The 14011-nt window shown below is 43.4% G+C and overlaps 13 non-coding genes across 13 annotated transcripts; 6 read left to right on the top strand and 7 right to left on the bottom strand.

The window, feature by feature from the left end:
• Nucleotides 1-503: 503 nt before the first annotated feature.
• TRNAM-CAU (transfer RNA methionine (anticodon CAU)) lies at nt 504-576 on the bottom strand. The gene has a single exon. It is a non-coding gene; the product is annotated as a tRNA-Met (tRNA).
• Nucleotides 577-1250: 674 nt separating this feature from the next.
• Nucleotides 1251-1322, top strand: TRNAA-AGC (transfer RNA alanine (anticodon AGC)). Its single transcript has one exon. It is a non-coding gene; the product is annotated as a tRNA-Ala (tRNA).
• A 1317-nt stretch (nt 1323-2639) lies between these two features.
• Nucleotides 2640-2712, bottom strand: TRNAM-CAU (transfer RNA methionine (anticodon CAU)). Its single transcript has one exon. It is a non-coding gene; the product is annotated as a tRNA-Met (tRNA).
• Nucleotides 2713-3386: 674 nt separating this feature from the next.
• Nucleotides 3387-3458, top strand: TRNAA-AGC (transfer RNA alanine (anticodon AGC)). Its single transcript has one exon. It is a non-coding gene; the product is annotated as a tRNA-Ala (tRNA).
• Nucleotides 3459-4775: 1317 nt separating this feature from the next.
• TRNAM-CAU (transfer RNA methionine (anticodon CAU)) lies at nt 4776-4848 on the bottom strand. The gene has a single exon. It is a non-coding gene; the product is annotated as a tRNA-Met (tRNA).
• Nucleotides 4849-5522: 674 nt separating this feature from the next.
• On the top strand, nt 5523-5594 carry TRNAA-AGC (transfer RNA alanine (anticodon AGC)). The gene has a single exon. It is a non-coding gene; the product is annotated as a tRNA-Ala (tRNA).
• A 1317-nt stretch (nt 5595-6911) lies between these two features.
• TRNAM-CAU (transfer RNA methionine (anticodon CAU)) lies at nt 6912-6984 on the bottom strand. Its single transcript has one exon. It is a non-coding gene; the product is annotated as a tRNA-Met (tRNA).
• Nucleotides 6985-7658: 674 nt separating this feature from the next.
• Nucleotides 7659-7730, top strand: TRNAA-AGC (transfer RNA alanine (anticodon AGC)). The gene has a single exon. It is a non-coding gene; the product is annotated as a tRNA-Ala (tRNA).
• Nucleotides 7731-9047: 1317 nt separating this feature from the next.
• Nucleotides 9048-9120, bottom strand: TRNAM-CAU (transfer RNA methionine (anticodon CAU)). Its single transcript has one exon. It is a non-coding gene; the product is annotated as a tRNA-Met (tRNA).
• A 674-nt stretch (nt 9121-9794) lies between these two features.
• TRNAA-AGC (transfer RNA alanine (anticodon AGC)) lies at nt 9795-9866 on the top strand. The gene has a single exon. It is a non-coding gene; the product is annotated as a tRNA-Ala (tRNA).
• Nucleotides 9867-11183: 1317 nt separating this feature from the next.
• On the bottom strand, nt 11184-11256 carry TRNAM-CAU (transfer RNA methionine (anticodon CAU)). The gene has a single exon. It is a non-coding gene; the product is annotated as a tRNA-Met (tRNA).
• A 674-nt stretch (nt 11257-11930) lies between these two features.
• Nucleotides 11931-12002, top strand: TRNAA-AGC (transfer RNA alanine (anticodon AGC)). Its single transcript has one exon. It is a non-coding gene; the product is annotated as a tRNA-Ala (tRNA).
• A 1317-nt stretch (nt 12003-13319) lies between these two features.
• TRNAM-CAU (transfer RNA methionine (anticodon CAU)) lies at nt 13320-13392 on the bottom strand. The gene has a single exon. It is a non-coding gene; the product is annotated as a tRNA-Met (tRNA).
• Between the last annotated feature and the right edge of the window lie 619 nt (nt 13393-14011).

Raw genomic sequence — 14011 nt, 5'->3', positions numbered from 1 at the left:
GGACTGTAGTGGAGAAACAGAAATCCTTAGGTCGCTGGTTCAAATCCGGCTCGGAGGAGTTTCCCCTTTTTTGTTTTCCATAGCTGCTTTCTCTCTTGTTAAAACATTATGTGCCCCTCTGATTGAGAAACATTTCCCTAGCTCCAAATAAATGCTAGGACAGAAGGGTAGACTTCTTCTGCTTTCCAATGAAATTGACCACATAGTCATTTCTGAGGGATGTTGGAAGAGAAATAAACAAGGACCTGCAGATCAGAATTCATTCCAAAGCCTTGACTAAATATATGAAGGCACTTGGAAGACTTCCAGTTTCATTGTACCAAGGTAGATGTTTCGGCAGCCGAACCAGCTAAAACTCACCTACAATGAGTGGCCATGGATATGAAAGAGGGAATCTACAAAGACACCAACTCCTTAAAACTGAGCAAGATGCAATGTGGAGGAATAGTTTACAGATTTGGAGAAAATCTGAGATGTTTCTCTTGACAAAAGAAACACTGCAATGCCCTCTCTGAGGATCGAACTCAGGACCTTCAGATTATGAGACTGACGCGCTGCCTACTGCGCTAAGAAGGCAGCTTGAAACCGCTAACAAATGCGTCTACACACCATGAAGAGGGAAGGTAGCAAAAATGCTGTTCTCATGTTGGAATATCAATACACTTCGGTTGCCTCGCTGGATTAAAATCGTCTGCAGTTATAATGGTCAGAAGACTGCTCTTTCCCAGTGCTTAAACCCACACCCCATACATTTAGCCATGCAAAAGAAATCAGGGCATACCATTCACCTCTCTAAGAAAGATCGTGCCATTTTTTCCTCCACATAACTGAGAATGAAATGGACTAAAACCCAGAATTAACATGCCGCCCCTAGCCGTAGATGCATCTAGATCTCAACACTTTACATGCTAATGTAACATAGCTGTGTGTCCTGCAAAAAGAGCAGGGGTACCTTAAGTCATCTCACAAGATGTGGAAACAGCACTCAACCATATCCTTCTTTGATGTATCCTGAACCAGTTGCCTTGAATACTCTGGCTTTTTTCGATTGCATCTAGCTGTTGTGTGTGGGGAATTATTCATTCTAGAGTCAACCTTATTCCATAAAAAACGGTGCTAGAAAATCCAGCTGTAAATCATATGGAATTCCACACCTGACGCTTCCCATTCCAGTGTCATATGTGGTGAATGTACATTCAATAGAATTCCAGGTTTCCATGCGTGGAGCAAGGTCTCCCTCTACAGGATGTGGGGATGTAGCTCAGTGGTAGAGCGCATGCTTAGCATGTATGAGGCCCCGGGTTCAATCCCCGGCATCTCCAGCTTTTCGCCATGCTAATCTTGCCTTTTGACAGATAGCTAGGCTGGCATCATGAGTAAGGAAGTGAGATGTCATGCAGCTGGTGCCAGAACCCCACTTTCTTCGCCTTGCAAAACCTTTTGAAATGGGGCTATCTCATTTCCCGTGTTTATAGAAAAAAATAATCTTGCTTCCATAAGAAACCAAAGTGGTGATTTATCTTGGCATTCTTAGTATAGAAAACGGGCACAGCTGTCTTGGTCATTTATTTGAATTCTTCCTCTAAACCAGAGACTCTTACCAGAAGGTTTAAGAAAAACAGAATGTTTTCTTCATCCTAATCCCTTCTGAATGGTCCATTAATCTACTGGTTTTGCTTTTCCAGTTCCTTTCACAGAAGCATTCAAAATGCATGTTCTTCATGCTCCGTACGGAGTAATGACTCTCCTAACTTTCTGTCCTTTCCTTCATGTTCCCATGCTGTCATCCTTTTGCCAGAAATGCTTCCAAAGGGCTGTGGATTCCTCGGCCCCATGCCCTTTCAGGAAAACTCCTTTCTGTAGGATTTCTAATTCTAGGTCCCCTGCTTTCCTTCACGCCAGCACAGCACATTCAGGTAGGTAAGCAGTCCCCCTTTATGGTGATAAGATGTAGCTGAGAATGCACTCTAGGAAGTGGCAATTTGTAGAGCAAGCTGCAGGTCATATTCATGATTTTCAAGATTAGACTGCAGTACTCCCACCCCACTCCCGCCGCAACCATTATTGAAAGAAAGATGAATGCAGCATGGAAAGCTGTACTGCCTAATCCTCCGATAGCTCAGTTGGGAGAGCGGAGGACTGTAGTGGAGAAACAGAAATCCTTAGGTCGCTGGTTCAAATCCGGCTCGGAGGAGTTTCCCCTTTTTTGTTTTCCATAGCTGCTTTCTCTCTTGTTAAAACATTATGTGCCCCTCTGATTGAGAAACATTTCCCTAGCTCCAAATAAATGCTAGGACAGAAGGGTAGACTTCTTCTGCTTTCCAATGAAATTGACCACATAGTCATTTCTGAGGGATGTTGGAAGAGAAATAAACAAGGACCTGCAGATCAGAATTCATTCCAAAGCCTTGACTAAATATATGAAGGCACTTGGAAGACTTCCAGTTTCATTGTACCAAGGTAGATGTTTCGGCAGCCGAACCAGCTAAAACTCACCTACAATGAGTGGCCATGGATATGAAAGAGGGAATCTACAAAGACACCAACTCCTTAAAACTGAGCAAGATGCAATGTGGAGGAATAGTTTACAGATTTGGAGAAAATCTGAGATGTTTCTCTTGACAAAAGAAACACTGCAATGCCCTCTCTGAGGATCGAACTCAGGACCTTCAGATTATGAGACTGACGCGCTGCCTACTGCGCTAAGAAGGCTGCTTGAAACCGCTAACAAATGCGTCTACACACCATGAAGAGGGAAGGTAGCAAAAATGCTGTTCTCATGTTGGAATATCAATACACTTCGGTTGCCTCGCTGGATTAAAATCGTCTGCAGTTATAATGGTCAGAAGACTGCTCTTTCCCAGTGCTTAAACCCACACCCCATACATTTAGCCATGCAAAAGAAATCAGGGCATACCATTCACCTCTCTAAGAAAGATCGTGCCATTTTTTCCTCCACATAACTGAGAATGAAATGGACTAAAACCCAGAATTAACATGCCGCCCCTAGCCGTAGATGCATCTAGATCTCAACACTTTACATGCTAATGTAACATAGCTGTGTGTCCTGCAAAAAGAGCAGGGGTACCTTAAGTCATCTCACAAGATGTGGAAACAGCACTCAACCATATCCTTCTTTGATGTATCCTGAACCAGTTGCCTTGAATACTCTGGCTTTTTTCGATTGCATCTAGCTGTTGTGTGTGGGGAATTATTCATTCTAGAGTCAACCTTATTCCATAAAAAACGGTGCTAGAAAATCCAGCTGTAAATCATATGGAATTCCACACCTGACGCTTCCCATTCCAGTGTCATATGTGGTGAATGTACATTCAATAGAATTCCAGGTTTCCATGCGTGGAGCAAGGTCTCCCTCTACAGGATGTGGGGATGTAGCTCAGTGGTAGAGCGCATGCTTAGCATGTATGAGGCCCCGGGTTCAATCCCCGGCATCTCCAGCTTTTCGCCATGCTAATCTTGCCTTTTGACAGATAGCTAGGCTGGCATCATGAGTAAGGAAGTGAGATGTCATGCAGCTGGTGCCAGAACCCCACTTTCTTCGCCTTGCAAAACCTTTTGAAATGGGGCTATCTCATTTCCCGTGTTTATAGAAAAAAATAATCTTGCTTCCATAAGAAACCAAAGTGGTGATTTATCTTGGCATTCTTAGTATAGAAAACGGGCACAGCTGTCTTGGTCATTTATTTGAATTCTTCCTCTAAACCAGAGACTCTTACCAGAAGGTTTAAGAAAAACAGAATGTTTTCTTCATCCTAATCCCTTCTGAATGGTCCATTAATCTACTGGTTTTGCTTTTCCAGTTCCTTTCACAGAAGCATTAAAAATGCATGTTCTTCATGCTCCGTACGGAGTAATGACTCTCCTAACTTTCTGTCCTTTCCTTCATGTTCCCATGCTGTCATCCTTTTGCCAGAAATGCTTCCAAAGGGCTGTGGATTCCTCGGCCCCATGCCCTTTCAGGAAAACTCCTTTCTGTAGGATTTCTAATTCTAGGTCCCCTGCTTTCCTTCACGCCAGCACAGCACATTCAGGTAGGTAAGCAGTCCCCCTTTATGGTGATAAGATGTAGCTGAGAATGCACTCTAGGAAGTGGCAATTTGTAGAGCAAGCTGCAGGTCATATTCATGATTTTCAAGATTAGACTGCAGTACTCCCACCCCACTCCCGCCGCAACCATTATTGAAAGAAAGATGAATGCAGCATGGAAAGCTGTACTGCCTAATCCTCCGATAGCTCAGTTGGGAGAGCGGAGGACTGTAGTGGAGAAACAGAAATCCTTAGGTCGCTGGTTCAAATCCGGCTCGGAGGAGTTTCCCCTTTTTTGTTTTCCATAGCTGCTTTCTCTCTTGTTAAAACATTATGTGCCCCTCTGATTGAGAAACATTTCCCTAGCTCCAAATAAATGCTAGGACAGAAGGGTAGACTTCTTCTGCTTTCCAATGAAATTGACCACATAGTCATTTCTGAGGGATGTTGGAAGAGAAATAAACAAGGACCTGCAGATCAGAATTCATTCCAAAGCCTTGACTAAATATATGAAGGCACTTGGAAGACTTCCAGTTTCATTGTACCAAGGTAGATGTTTCGGCAGCCGAACCAGCTAAAACTCACCTACAATGAGTGGCCATGGATATGAAAGAGGGAATCTACAAAGACACCAACTCCTTAAAACTGAGCAAGATGCAATGTGGAGGAATAGTTTACAGATTTGGAGAAAATCTGAGATGTTTCTCTTGACAAAAGAAACACTGCAATGCCCTCTCTGAGGATCGAACTCAGGACCTTCAGATTATGAGACTGACGCGCTGCCTACTGCGCAAAGAAGGCTGCTTGAAACCGCTAACAAATGCGTCTACACACCATGAAGAGGGAAGGTAGCAAAAATGCTGTTCTCATGTTGGAATATCAATACACTTCGGTTGCCTCGCTGGATTAAAATCGTCTGCAGTTATAATGGTCAGAAGACTGCTCTTTCCCAGTGCTTAAACCCACACCCCATACATTTAGCCATGCAAAAGAAATCAGGGCATACCATTCACCTCTCTAAGAAAGATCGTGCCATTTTTTCCTCCACATAACTGAGAATGAAATGGACTAAAACCCAGAATTAACATGCCGCCCCTAGCCGTAGATGCATCTAGATCTCAACACTTTACATGCTAATGTAACATAGCTGTGTGTCCTGCAAAAAGAGCAGGGGTACCTTAAGTCATCTCACAAGATGTGGAAACAGCACTCAACCATATCCTTCTTTGATGTATCCTGAACCAGTTGCCTTGAATACTCTGGCTTTTTTCGATTGCATCTAGCTGTTGTGTGTGGGGAATTATTCATTCTAGAGTCAACCTTATTCCATAAAAAACGGTGCTAGAAAATCCAGCTGTAAATCATATGGAATTCCACACCTGACGCTTCCCATTCCAGTGTCATATGTGGTGAATGTACATTCAATAGAATTCCAGGTTTCCATGCGTGGAGCAAGGTCTCCCTCTACAGGATGTGGGGATGTAGCTCAGTGGTAGAGCGCATGCTTAGCATGTATGAGGCCCCGGGTTCAATCCCCGGCATCTCCAGCTTTTCGCCATGCTAATCTTGCCTTTTGACAGATAGCTAGGCTGGCATCATGAGTAAGGAAGTGAGATGTCATGCAGCTGGTGCCAGAACCCCACTTTCTTCGCCTTGCAAAACCTTTTGAAATGGGGCTATCTCATTTCCCGTGTTTATAGAAAAAAATAATCTTGCTTCCATAAGAAACCAAAGTGGTGATTTATCTTGGCATTCTTAGTATAGAAAACGGGCACAGCTGTCTTGGTCATTTATTTGAATTCTTCCTCTAAACCAGAGACTCTTACCAGAAGGTTTAAGAAAAACAGAATGTTTTCTTCATCCTAATCCCTTCTGAATGGTCCATTAATCTACTGGTTTTGCTTTTCCAGTTCCTTTCACAGAAGCATTAAAAATGCATGTTCTTCATGCTCCGTACGGAGTAATGACTCTCCTAACTTTCTGTCCTTTCCTTCATGTTCCCATGCTGTCATCCTTTTGCCAGAAATGCTTCCAAAGGGCTGTGGATTCCTCGGCCCCATGCCCTTTCAGGAAAACTCCTTTCTGTAGGATTTCTAATTCTAGGTCCCCTGCTTTCCTTCACGCCAGCACAGCACATTCAGGTAGGTAAGCAGTCCCCCTTTATGGTGATAAGATGTAGCTGAGAATGCACTCTAGGAAGTGGCAATTTGTAGAGCAAGCTGCAGGTCATATTCATGATTTTCAAGATTAGACTGCAGTACTCCCACCCCACTCCCGCCGCAACCATTATTGAAAGAAAGATGAATGCAGCATGGAAAGCTGTACTGCCTAATCCTCCGATAGCTCAGTTGGGAGAGCGGAGGACTGTAGTGGAGAAACAGAAATCCTTAGGTCGCTGGTTCAAATCCGGCTCGGAGGAGTTTCCCCTTTTTTGTTTTCCATAGCTGCTTTCTCTCTTGTTAAAACATTATGTGCCCCTCTGATTGAGAAACATTTCCCTAGCTCCAAATAAATGCTAGGACAGAAGGGTAGACTTCTTCTGCTTTCCAATGAAATTGACCACATAGTCATTTCTGAGGGATGTTGGAAGAGAAATAAACAAGGACCTGCAGATCAGAATTCATTCCAAAGCCTTGACTAAATATATGAAGGCACTTGGAAGACTTCCAGTTTCATTGTACCAAGGTAGATGTTTCGGCAGCCGAACCAGCTAAAACTCACCTACAATGAGTGGCCATGGATATGAAAGAGGGAATCTACAAAGACACCAACTCCTTAAAACTGAGCAAGATGCAATGTGGAGGAATAGTTTACAGATTTGGAGAAAATCTGAGATGTTTCTCTTGACAAAAGAAACACTGCAATGCCCTCTCTGAGGATCGAACTCAGGACCTTCAGATTATGAGACTGACGCGCTGCCTACTGCGCTAAGAAGGCTGCTTGAAACCGCTAACAAATGCGTCTACACACCATGAAGAGGGAAGGTAGCAAAAATGCTGTTCTCATGTTGGAATATCAATACACTTCGGTTGCCTCCCTGGATTAAAATCGTCTGCAGTTATAATGGTCAGAAGACTGCTCTTTCCCAGTGCTTAAACCCACACCCCATACATTTAGCCATGCAAAAGAAATCAGGGCATACCATTCACCTCTCTAAGAAAGATCGTGCCATTTTTTCCTCCACATAACTGAGAATGAAATGGACTAAAACCCAGAATTAACATGCCGCCCCTAGCCGTAGATGCATCTAGATCTCAACACTTTACATGCTAATGTAACATAGCTGTGTGTCCTGCAAAAAGAGCAGGGGTACCTTAAGTCATCTCACAAGATGTGGAAACAGCACTCAACCATATCCTTCTTTGATGTATCCTGAACCAGTTGCCTTGAATACTCTGGCTTTTTTCGATTGCATCTAGCTGTTGTGTGTGGGGAATTATTCATTCTAGAGTCAACCTTATTCCATAAAAAACGGTGCTAGAAAATCCAGCTGTAAATCATATGGAATTCCACACCTGACGCTTCCCATTCCAGTGTCATATGTGGTGAATGTACATTCAATAGAATTCCAGGTTTCCATGCGTGGAGCAAGGTCTCCCTCTACAGGATGTGGGGATGTAGCTCAGTGGTAGAGCGCATGCTTAGCATGTATGAGGCCCCGGGTTCAATCCCCGGCATCTCCAGCTTTTCGCCATGCTAATCTTGCCTTTTGACAGATAGCTAGGCTGGCATCATGAGTAAGGAAGTGAGATGTCATGCAGCTGGTGCCAGAACCCCACTTTCTTCGCCTTGCAAAACCTTTTGAAATGGGGCTATCTCATTTCCCGTGTTTATAGAAAAAAATAATCTTGCTTCCATAAGAAACCAAAGTGGTGATTTATCTTGGCATTCTTAGTATAGAAAACGGGCACAGCTGTCTTGGTCATTTATTTGAATTCTTCCTCTAAACCAGAGACTCTTACCAGAAGGTTTAAGAAAAACAGAATGTTTTCTTCATCCTAATCCCTTCTGAATGGTCCATTAATCTACTGGTTTTGCTTTTCCAGTTCCTTTCACAGAAGCATTAAAAATGCATGTTCTTCATGCTCCGTACGGAGTAATGACTCTCCTAACTTTCTGTCCTTTCCTTCATGTTCCCATGCTGTCATCCTTTTGCCAGAAATGCTTCCAAAGGGCTGTGGATTCCTCGGCCCCATGCCCTTTCAGGAAAACTCCTTTCTGTAGGATTTCTAATTCTAGGTCCCCTGCTTTCCTTCACGCCAGCACAGCACATTCAGGTAGGTAAGCAGTCCCCCTTTATGGTGATAAGATGTAGCTGAGAATGCACTCTAGGAAGTGGCAATTTGTAGAGCAAGCTGCAGGTCATATTCATGATTTTCAAGATTAGACTGCAGTACTCCCACCCCACTCCCGCCGCAACCATTATTGAAAGAAAGATGAATGCAGCATGGAAAGCTGTACTGCCTAATCCTCCGATAGCTCAGTTGGGAGAGCGGAGGACTGTAGTGGAGAAACAGAAATCCTTAGGTCGCTGGTTCAAATCCGGCTCGGAGGAGTTTCCCCTTTTTTGTTTTCCATAGCTGCTTTCTCTCTTGTTAAAACATTATGTGCCCCTCTGATTGAGAAACATTTCCCTAGCTCCAAATAAATGCTAGGACAGAAGGGTAGACTTCTTCTGCTTTCCAATGAAATTTAACACATAGTCATTTCTGAGGGATGTTGGAAGAGAAATAAACAAGGACCTGCAGATCAGAATTCATTCCAAAGCCTTGACTAAATATATGAAGGCACTTGGAAGACTTCCAGTTTCATTGTACCAAGGTAGATGTTTCGGCAGCCGAACCAGCTAAAACTCACCTACAATGAGTGGCCATGGATATGAAAGAGGGAATCTACAAAGACACCAACTCCTTAAAACTGAGCAAGATGCAATGTGGAGGAATAGTTTACAGATTTGGAGAAAATCTGAGATGTTTCTCTTGACAAAAGAAACACTGCAATGCCCTCTCTGAGGATCGAACTCAGGACCTTCAGATTATGAGACTGACGCGCTGCCTACTGCGCTAAGAAGGCTGCTTGAAACCGCTAACAAATGCGTCTACACACCATGAAGAGGGAAGGTAGCAAAAATGCTGTTCTCATGTTGGAATATCAATACACTTCGGTTGCCTCCCTGGATTAAAATCGTCTGCAGTTATAATGGTCAGAAGACTGCTCTTTCCCAGTGCTTAAACCCACACCCCATACATTTAGCCATGCAAAAGAAATCAGGGCATACCATTCACCTCTCTAAGAAAGATCGTGCCATTTTTTCCTCCACATAACTGAGAATGAAATGGACTAAAACCCAGAATTAACATGCCGCCCCTAGCCGTAGATGCATCTAGATCTCAACACTGTACATGCTAATGTAACATAGCTGTGTGTCCTGCAAAAAGAGCAGGGGTACCTTAAGTCATCTCACAAGATGTGGAAACAGCACTCAACCATATCCTTCTTTGATGTATCCTGAACCAGTTGCCTTGAATACTCTGGCTTTTTTCGATTGCATCTAGCTGTTGTGTGTGGGGAATTATTCATTCTAGAGTCAACCTTATTCCATAAAAAACGGTGCTAGAAAATCCAGCTGTAAATCATATGGAATTCCACACCTGACGCTTCCCATTCCAGTGTCATATGTGGTGAATGTACATTCAATAGAATTCCAGGTTTCCATGCGTGGAGCAAGGTCTCCCTCTACAGGATGTGGGGATGTAGCTCAGTGGTAGAGCGCATGCTTAGCATGTATGAGGCCCCGGGTTCAATCCCCGGCATCTCCAGCTTTTCGCCATGCTAATCTTGCCTTTTGACAGATAGCTAGGCTGGCATCATGAGTAAGGAAGTGAGATGTCATGCAGCTGGTGCCAGAACCCCACTTTCTTCGCCTTGCAAAACCTTTTGAAATGGGGCTATCTCATTTCCCGTGTTTATAGAAAAAAATAATCTTGCTTCCATAAGAAACCAAAGTGGTGATTTATCTTGGCATTCTTAGTATAGAAAACGGGCACAGCTGTCTTGGTCATTTATTTGAATTCTTCCTCTAAACCAGAGACTCTTACCAGAAGGTTTAAGAAAAACAGAATGTTTTCTTCATCCTAATCCCTTCTGAATGGTCCATTAATCTACTGGTTTTGCTTTTCCAGTTCCTTTCACAGAAGCATTAAAAATGCATGTTCTTCATGCTCCGTACGGAGTAATGACTCTCCTAACTTTCTGTCCTTTCCTTCATGTTCCCATGCTGTCATCCTTTTGCCAGAAATGCTTCCAAAGGGCTGTGGATTCCTCGGCCCCATGCCCTTTCAGGAAAACTCCTTTCTGTAGGATTTCTAATTCTAGGTCCCCTGCTTTCCTTCACGCCAGCACAGCACATTCAGGTAGGTAAGCAGTCCCCCTTTATGGTGATAAGATGTAGCTGAGAATGCACTCTAGGAAGTGGCAATTTGTAGAGCAAGCTGCAGGTCATATTCATGATTTTCAAGATTAGACTGCAGTACTCCCACCCCACTCCCGCCGCAACCATTATTGAAAGAAAGATGAATGCAGCATGGAAAGCTGTACTGCCTAATCCTCCGATAGCTCAGTTGGGAGAGCGGAGGACTGTAGTGGAGAAACAGAAATCCTTAGGTCGCTGGTTCAAATCCGGCTCGGAGGAGTTTCCCCTTTTTTGTTTTCCATAGCTGCTTTCTCTCTTGTTAAAACATTATGTGCCCCTCTGATTGAGAAACATTTCCCTAGCTCCAAATAAATGCTAGGACAGAAGGGTAGACTTCTTCTGCTTTCCAATGAAATTGACCACATAGTCATTTCTGAGGGATGTTGGAAGAGAAATAAACAAGGACCTGCAGATCAGAATTCATTCCAAAGCCTTGACTAAATATATGAAGGCACTTGGAAGACTTCCAGTTTCATTGTACCAAGGTAGATGTTTCGGCAGCCGAACCAGCTAAAACTCACCTACAATGAGTGGCCATGGATATGAAAGAGGGAATCTACAAAGACACCAACTCCTTAAAACTGAGCAAGATGCAATGTGGAGGAATAGTTTACAGATTTGGAGAAAATCTGAGATGTTTCTCTTGACAAAAGAAACACTGCAATGCCCTCTCTGAGGATCGAACTCAGGACCTTCAGATTATGAGACTGACGCGCTGCCTACTGCGCTAAGAAGGCTGCTTGAAACCGCTAACAAATGCGTCTACACACCATGAAGAGGGAAGGTAGCAAAAATGCTGTTCTCATGTTGGAATATCAATACACTTCGGTTGCCTCGCTGGATTAAAATCGTCTGCAGTTATAATGGTCAGAAGACTGCTCTTTCCCAGTGCTTAAACCCACACCCCATACATTTAGCCATGCAAAAGAAATCAGGGCATACCATTCACCTCTCTAAGAAAGATCGTGCCATTTTTTCCTCCACATAACTGAGAATGAAATGGACTAAAACCCAGAATTAACATGCCGCCCCTAGCCGTAGATGCATCTAGATCTCAACACTTTACATGCTAATGTAACATAGCTGTGTGTCCTGCAAAAAGAGCAGGGGTACCTTAAGTCATCTCACAAGATGTGGAAACAGCACTCAACCATATCCTTCTTTGATGTATCCTGAACCAGTTGCCTTGAATACTCTGGCTTTTTTCGATTGCATCTAGCTGTTGTGTGTGGGGAATTATTCATTCTAGAGTCAACCTTATTCCATAAAAAACGGTGCTAGAAAATCCAGCTGTAAATCATATGGAATTCCACACCTGACGCTTCCCATTCCAGTGTCATATGTGGTGAATGTACATTCAATAGAATTCCAGGTTTCCATGCGTGGAGCAAGGTCTCCCTCTACAGGATGTGGGGATGTAGCTCAGTGGTAGAGCGCATGCTTAGCATGTATGAGGCCCCGGGTTCAATCCCCGGCATCTCCAGCTTTTCGCCATGCTAATCTTGCCTTTTGACAGATAGCTAGGCTGGCATCATGAGTAAGGAAGTGAGATGTCATGCAGCTGGTGCCAGAACCCCACTTTCTTCGCCTTGCAAAACCTTTTGAAATGGGGCTATCTCATTTCCCGTGTTTATAGAAAAAAATAATCTTGCTTCCATAAGAAACCAAAGTGGTGATTTATCTTGGCATTCTTAGTATAGAAAACGGGCACAGCTGTCTTGGTCATTTATTTGAATTCTTCCTCTAAACCAGAGACTCTTACCAGAAGGTTTAAGAAAAACAGAATGTTTTCTTCATCCTAATCCCTTCTGAATGGTCCATTAATCTACTGGTTTTGCTTTTCCAGTTCCTTTCACAGAAGCATTAAAAATGCATGTTCTTCATGCTCCGTACGGAGTAATGACTCTCCTAACTTTCTGTCCTTTCCTTCATGTTCCCATGCTGTCATCCTTTTGCCAGAAATGCTTCCAAAGGGCTGTGGATTCCTCGGCCCCATGCCCTTTCAGGAAAACTCCTTTCTGTAGGATTTCTAATTCTAGGTCCCCTGCTTTCCTTCACGCCAGCACAGCACATTCAGGTAGGTAAGCAGTCCCCCTTTATGGTGATAAGATGTAGCTGAGAATGCACTCTAGGAAGTGGCAATTTGTAGAGCAAGCTGCAGGTCATATTCATGATTTTCAAGATTAGACTGCAGTACTCCCACCCCACTCCCGCCGCAACCATTATTGAAAGAAAGATGAATGCAGCATGGAAAGCTGTACTGCCTAATCCTCCGATAGCTCAGTTGGGAGAGCGGAGGACTGTAGTGGAGAAACAGAAATCCTTAGGTCGCTGGTTCAAATCCGGCTCGGAGGAGTTTCCCCTTTTTTGTTTTCCATAGCTGCTTTCTCTCTTGTTAAAACATTATGTGCCCCTCTGATTGAGAAACATTTCCCTAGCTCCAAATAAATGCTAGGACAGAAGGGTAGACTTCTTCTGCTTTCCAATGAAATTTAACACATAGTCATTTCTGAGGGATGTTGGAAGAGAAATAAACAAGGACCTGCAGATCAGAATTCATTCCAAAGCCTTGACTAAATATATGAAGGCACTTGGAAGACTTCCAGTTTCATTGTACCAAGGTAGATGTTTCGGCAGCCGAACCAGCTAAAACTCACCTACAATGAGTGGCCATGGATATGAAAGAGGGAATCTACAAAGACACCAACTCCTTAAAACTGAGCAAGATGCAATGTGGAGGAATAGTTTACAGATTTGGAGAAAATCTGAGATGTTTCTCTTGACAAAAGAAACACTGCAATGCCCTCTCTGAGGATCGAACTCAGGACCTTCAGATTATGAGACTGACGCGCTGCCTACTGCGCTAAGAAGGCTGCTTGAAACCGCTAACAAATGCGTCTACACACCATGAAGAGGGAAGGTAGCAAAAATGCTGTTCTCATGTTGGAATATCAATACACTTCGGTTGCCTCCCTGGATTAAAATCGTCTGCAGTTATAATGGTCAGAAGACTGCTCTTTCCCAGTGCTTAAACCCACACCCCATACATTTAGCCATGCAAAAGAAATCAGGGCATACCATTCACCTCTCTAAGAAAGATCGTGCCATTTTTTCCTCCACATAACTGAGAATGAAATGGACTAAAACCCAGAATTAACATGCCGCCCCTAGCCGTAGATGCATCTAGATCTCAACACTGTACATGCTAATGTAACATAGCTGTGTGTCCTGCAAAAAGAGCAGGGGTACCTTAAGTCATCTCACAAGATGTGGAAACAGCACTCAACCATATCCTTCTTTGATGTATCCTGAACCAGTTGCCTTGAATACTCTGGCTTTTTTCGATTGCATCTAGCTGTTGTGTGTGGGGAATTATTCATTCTAGAGTCAACCTTATTCCATAAAAAACGGTGCTAGAAAATCCAGCTGTAAATCATATGGAATTCCACACCTGACGCTTCCCATTCCAGTGTCATATGTGGTGAATGTACA

This window comes from Pleurodeles waltl, unplaced genomic scaffold (genome assembly GCF_031143425.1).
Source record: "Pleurodeles waltl isolate 20211129_DDA unplaced genomic scaffold, aPleWal1.hap1.20221129 scaffold_107, whole genome shotgun sequence".
In the NCBI taxonomy this organism is placed as follows: domain Eukaryota; kingdom Metazoa; phylum Chordata; class Amphibia; order Caudata; family Salamandridae; genus Pleurodeles; species Pleurodeles waltl.
Note: the sequence above shows the minus strand (reverse complement) of the source record. Positions and strands in the feature narration are given on the sequence as shown.